The sequence below is a fragment of the Ursus maritimus genome, unplaced genomic scaffold (assembly GCF_017311325.1).
Source record: "Ursus maritimus isolate PB19 unplaced genomic scaffold, ASM1731132v1 scaffold_21, whole genome shotgun sequence".
NCBI classification, from domain to species: domain Eukaryota; kingdom Metazoa; phylum Chordata; class Mammalia; order Carnivora; family Ursidae; genus Ursus; species Ursus maritimus.
The window spans coordinates 12,694,321-12,700,365 of NW_024424564.1; the positions used below are offsets into that span (position 1 = coordinate 12,694,321).

At 37.8% G+C, this 6,045-nt stretch overlaps 1 protein-coding gene and 1 non-coding gene across 2 annotated transcripts in view; one reads left to right on the plus strand and one right to left on the minus strand.

Moving 5' to 3' along the window:
- Positions 1–3,068, minus strand: part of TSPAN8 (tetraspanin 8) — a 72,751-nt gene extending 69,683 nt beyond the window's left edge. Inside the window, exon 1 of the mRNA XM_008684298.2 lies at positions 2,276–3,068. The gene's annotated coding sequence lies outside the window, so the exon portion shown is untranslated. The remainder of the gene's footprint in view (positions 1–2,275) is intronic.
- LOC121104498 lies at positions 1,062–1,168 on the plus strand. The gene has a single exon (XR_005836822.1). It is a non-coding gene; the product is annotated as a U6 spliceosomal RNA (small nuclear RNA).
- Positions 3,069–6,045: the final 2,977 nt, after the last annotated feature.

Consider the following 6,045-nt stretch of genomic DNA (forward strand, 5'->3'; position numbering starts at 1 on the left):
CCATCTTACCTTATACAAATGTGTATAAGCAAAAGAGATAAAGAGAGAGATGAATGTATACCTATATAAGTTTTTTTGATCAATGATTTAGGAAATGGACTCATATAATATACTCTTCTACACATCTTGTTTTTCTCCCTCAACAGTATCTGGTGATATTCCTTCTAAGCAACTAGTGTTGCTCCAATTCACTTTCTGGGGACGTTGTTATGTAATATTCCATAGTGTAGACATACATTAATGTATTCAACAGTCCCTTATTAAAGGGTATTCACTTGGTTTCAGGTTTTTGTTGTTGTTGCTTTGTTTTTGTCACAAGGATTGTTATTCTGCTGTAGAAATCCTGTGTTTATATCCTGTATGGTAGTGCTCTTGTTCCATGAGTTAAATTCCCAACAGGGACATGCTGGATTAAAGGGTAAGTATATAGTTTCGATTTTAAGAAATGTTGCTAGATTTACGTCCAAAAAAAGCTCTTTAAAATCCCCATTTCCACCAGCAAAATGTGAATGACAGTGCCTTTTTCCTCACATCTCCACTAGCAATGTGTATTGTTACTTTTTTCTTTTGTCAGCCTGATGGATATAAAGTGACAACTTATCATTAATTAACTTTTTGTTTTCCCAATTGGCTGTGATTTTGAGCATCTTTCCAGGTTTTTTAGCCATTTTCATCTGGTTCTTCACAGCTTTTGCCCAAAGCAAGGATTTTTTTTTTAATTTCATTTATTTATTTGAGAGAGAGAGAGAGTAAAAGCTGGAGAGAGGCAGAGGGAGAGGGAGAGGGAGAAGCAGACTCCCTGCTGAGCAGGGACCCCCCCCCCAATGTGGGCTTGATCCCAGGATGCCGGGATCATGACCTGAGCCAAAGGCAGACACTTAACCGACTGAGACACTTAAACGACTGAGCCTTGTTGGTGCCCCAACAAGGATATTTTAAAGGGATTTTCCCTTAGTAAAGAAGCTAGAAAAATATTGTTAAAATATTATAGAAAGTAGAAAAATAGGTTTTATCGTGGTCAGCATTATCTATATTTGATATCTAACACTAAAAGCACTTGGGCGCTCAATTCAGCAGCATATATACTAAAATTAGAACAATCCAGAGAAAATTAGCATGGCCTCTTCATAAGGACGACATGTAAATTTGTAAAGCGTTTCATATTTTAAAAATACATACAAACATACATGCGTGCATTCATACATACATGAAAGCACTGGAAAATGATTTTGTGAGTACTAGTCAATTCTGGAATGTCTACGCTAAGGGCAGAACATGATTATTTCTCTCTTCATAAGGAATTGTCTCACTGTTAGTGCTTTGTTTCTGACCGGACATTGTATTGGTTTATATGTTTAAGTAGGACTTGGAATTAAACAGAACCAGTCGCATTTATTTGAGTGTCATTCAAAATACTTACTGAAAAAAAAAAAAGGACAAAAATCAGTAGGGAAAGAAATTGTATTTTTAAGCTTCTAAGAAGATTTTATAAACAATGGATCCCAGAGAACAAAAAAAGTCATAAAATGACTTGACAGTGTCCTTTTAAGTGAACATATGTGAGTTTATGCATCCATATGTGTTCACATGTGCCCTACATATGCACAGCCAGCTGCTAACCAACCAGATTGTTCAATGCGTATGTTTACTGTAAAACAAGCCGAAAGTGTTTGCTCTCTTTGTTAGAGAAACAGCTCATAATTTCAAGTATACAAATGTCAGTTGTTTCTCATTTCTTTTTTTTTCCAAGCCAAATGAGCTGTTGATGCCCAATTTGGCAGGATCCTAACTGAGGCTGACTCTTGGCCAGCTGCAGAAACCCGTCCCTGAAAGTTCGGGAAAATTTTTACAAGAATAAGGAGCTTTTCCTAATGGCTCCCTAAACCAGAGGAAGGTTCCTTAGAGCCTCAGCCAGTTCTTTCCCACTCAATATCCCAAAGGATAATCACTAACATTGTTTGGATACTAATGGCTGGAGTTAGGGTGTGAAATGAGGGTCCTCCCCCACTTTGGTCAAATACTCTTCCAAAACCCACTATTAACAGAAAACATCCTGGGGAGGTAGAAATTATTTCTGTGATAACAAATTTATCTATGAGTCCTCAGTATCTCCTCTTTCATTTCAGCCTTTAGACAGAGCTCTGCAGCTTAAAATGGTGAATGAAGTTTGGACCAACTTCCAGTTGAAGATGGAGCCTTTGGACAGATTAGACCCCTACTTCTACAATCACAGCATTGAACCCAACTATCACTATCGGTATCCTCTACTACTCACATCAGTATTCTCCGGCTAGCAGGCTGTGGTGAAAAGAGCTCGTGCTCTGGAGTGGAAGAGTCTGTCCAGTGCTGGCCATGTCGCTCCCTGGCTGTGTGGCCATGGTAGCTTCACGCTTCCAACTTCAGTTTCCTTATCAGCTATATGGAAATAATAATACAGATTTCCTAAGTTTCTGATGAAGATGAAAGGAGATAACCTATATAAAGGATGATGCACAGTACTGGGGACAAATTAAGTGCTTAATAAATGTGAATGCCCTTCCTCTCCATTTCTACTTTCCTTTCTCTAGTCCCTGCAAAGACAGAGACATGAAAAACCAGGAGTATTTCTTGGTCAAGGAGATAAAACCAAAATCCCCAGTACCAATGATGGGGGTGAGGGGTAGAGGGGAGGCTGAGTTCAACAGAAAAAATCATTTAAAATGTTCTCTTTTGACAAAAAAATAAAAACAACAAAAATAAAATGTTCTCTTTCAAAATCATTGAGACTAGACTGATAAATATGAGTGTATTCATAAATGCGTTTAAATAACACCAACTGTGTGCCTAGAATAGTGCTTGACAGAAGTGTCCATAAATACTTCTTAAATAAATGAATGAAGACCAAACCCTTAAAGCACCATCGTAATTCCTTCTCTGATGCTCATTTTCCTGGGATTTATTGATTAGCGATGATTCTCTGCTTTTCAAAGTGAATGTCATAGTAAGGAAGAAGTATGGGTATCTGTTGTCACTGTCTTACTCAGCCCCTGAAAAGCAACCAGAAGCATCCCATCCACCTTTCAGTCTGCCAACACAGGCTCTTCCTACATTGAACCACTTCTCATTCCTTCTTTCCCTCCCTCCATTCAACCTCCTGAAAGCTGTCCAGTATTTGGCCACAACTGAAAAATACAGTTCCTCTTGCTGTAGGTGTCCATGTGTTTGGGGCAAAATGAGCCACTGTTGACAATTGTAAAGAAAGAGAGAACAGCTGTTTGCATCTGGATGTGGGGTAAGAAAGAGAGAACAGCTGGTGGCAGCTGTGGCAGACAAGAAAATAAGCAAGTGAGCAGCTGCTGGTGATTCCGAATCTACTGGACTGCCCAGAATAATTGAAATCCAGAAGAAGTATGTGAGACTCGACTTAACTGCTTTACTGTATCCTGCTCTTCATTAGGTCCCACTTGTCCTTCATTAGAGACATTCCCATGATAGCCACATGAGGACTCCCAGTAGGAATATCAGTCCCTTCCTTCCCATCCATGACTCTTTGGAAAATCAAACCAAGAAAAGTAAAATGGCACAGACATTCCTTCCAGTAAGCCCATGCTTATTTTTACAAGAAGGAAGCAGTCTATGGTTGACAAGGGAAGGAATGTTACCAGTGATGGATCTATCATAAGAATGGGCAAAAATAATTCTTTCTATATTACAAGAGATTATGGTCATTTTGATGATGATCCCACACTTCAGAATTCAGTAGTCTAACATAAAAATGTGATAACTTAAGAGTAATCAAAGCCTAGAAAAACACATTTTAAAACCCTGTCATCCTGTGAATGTGTATACATGGAAATATTTCTCTCTATTTTCTTTTTTATTTTTAATAAAAAGAAGAGAAAGACGTCTTTATATCATGCATCTGGTGACAAAAAGTTCGGTTGGTTTTTGTGCTTCCCACTGGTTCTTCCAGTCATCTGGAATTCTCAGATAAACTGAGAGACCCAAAAGTATGCCATCTATTTCTCATCTTGTTCAACACAGAAGAAAAACATCTCCTCACTCCATTTTATAGAATTTCAGCTCTTTAGTTTCTAAGGTAAAGTTCAAGAGAAGAAAAAAAGAAGCTACCACAATGTTATATATTAACAAATTACATACAACCAAATGCCCCCAAATAAAAAAATGATTAAGCAAATTATACGGCACGCTATCTGTATTTACAGAAATGATAATTTTGTAGATAGTGATAGGGAAAATGCTTGCGATATAGCATTCATGGAGAAGTCTGCTAAGATCATTCATACATGAAAAGTTAATGCAAAATATACCCCACGATTAAAACTAAGGTAAAAGGATAGGCATAGGACAACGATATAAAAGGAATTTGTTAAAATAGAAGAAGCCAAAAGAGGATAGCAGAGGAGGAATTTTAAATTTTATTTCTTTTATGCTTTCTTTTTGTTGATAAATTGTATTAATATAAAAGATCTAAATAATAATTAAACTATTATGAAAATTACTAATAAAATCACTAAACTATAAGTTCCATAAGGTTTTTGATCACCTTCTCTCCAATGCCTGTCACAGTGCCTACTTACCAATAAATATTTGTTGAACGAAGAAGTCAATGAAATGAGTGAAACATCTGCATTTTTAAATGACACTTGTAAAAGAAAGAATGAAATCACTTCCACCAATGGCACATGTGTGACTGAGAAAAGAAGGCTGGCTCTCCTCTGAAGATCAATTAGAAAGATCCCTGAAGATGTGTACTCACAGCATTTTGAAATCAGCTCTATCCAGCTCTATCCGGCCACAGTGAGATATGTGGCCCAGCCAGACCTAATGAGCCCCCACATTCTGAATTGGAAAGGAGAGAAACTAGCCAGTGCAAATATGCTTCCAACTCTAAGATATGATTCTGTGACTTGGATTAGGAGAAAAGGGAGAGGGAGTAGTTGCCAAAATACTGATGTCCCAAGCACCTGGCCCTTAATTTACGGACCAGAATGGCCCATGACAAAGTTCCCAGATGTTTTGTGCTCCAGGTGAGTAGCTTTCCTCAAAGCAAATTTGATTAATGTTTCTATCCACAGCTCCGCTCTCAAGTCCTGGCTTTGTTACCCGGTCTGGCATTGAAAGAAGTGCTTGAGTTCTAAATCAGGTAGTAGGAATGTAAGATGCCATTCACTCTTGATTTTACTGTCCCATTTTCCTGCAACAATAAGGATGACTAGTTGAAAGAATTTTCACTATGTCAAAGGCTGCCTTTGAATCAGCCTTGTTTAGTAAACTCTTCCCTGGGGAAATTGTGATATACTCATCATTCCAATATGAACATCTTTATACAAAGTCTGTTTTCCAGATATCTTGAACCTTCCCCAAGCCCTGCTTATATAAAGTGTGAATGTTCCATGTTAATGCAAAGTATTCCTACACTCTAAACATGGAGTAACTCAAGACCCTGACAAATTTGTATGTTATCCAAAATATGTTTGCAGATTTTTCCCTCTTGCCTATAAAATAGCATTAAAGGAAATGTCTCGCTCCATAAATATAACTGTCAAGTGTTTAAATGCCTTGCACTTCATCATCATCATCACCAAAATCATAACCTGCCTTTTTTTTTGTCCAGGGCTGGGATTGTAGTATACTCGGCATATTCAACAGATATTTGAATAACACACTGAGAAGATGCAGCTGCTAGGTTTTTATCAACCTTCCCTAGAGGGACCATAACATCTAGTTATTTCCGGGTATAATTTCTGTATTAGAAGTGTGAAGGGTAATTTTATGTGTCAACTTGACTGGGCCATGAGATACCCAGATATTTGGTCAAATATTATTTGTTGTTTCTATGAGGGTGTTTTTGGATGAGATTAACATTTAAATTGGTAGATTGAGCAAAGCAGATTGCTCTCCATAATGAGTGGGCCTCATCCAATCAGTTGACGGTCTGAATAGAACAAAATATCTGACTCTCCACCAAGAAAGAAAGGATTCTTCCTACGTGAAGGCCTTCATACTGGTACCTTGGCTTTTTCTGGCCTTTGAACTTGAACT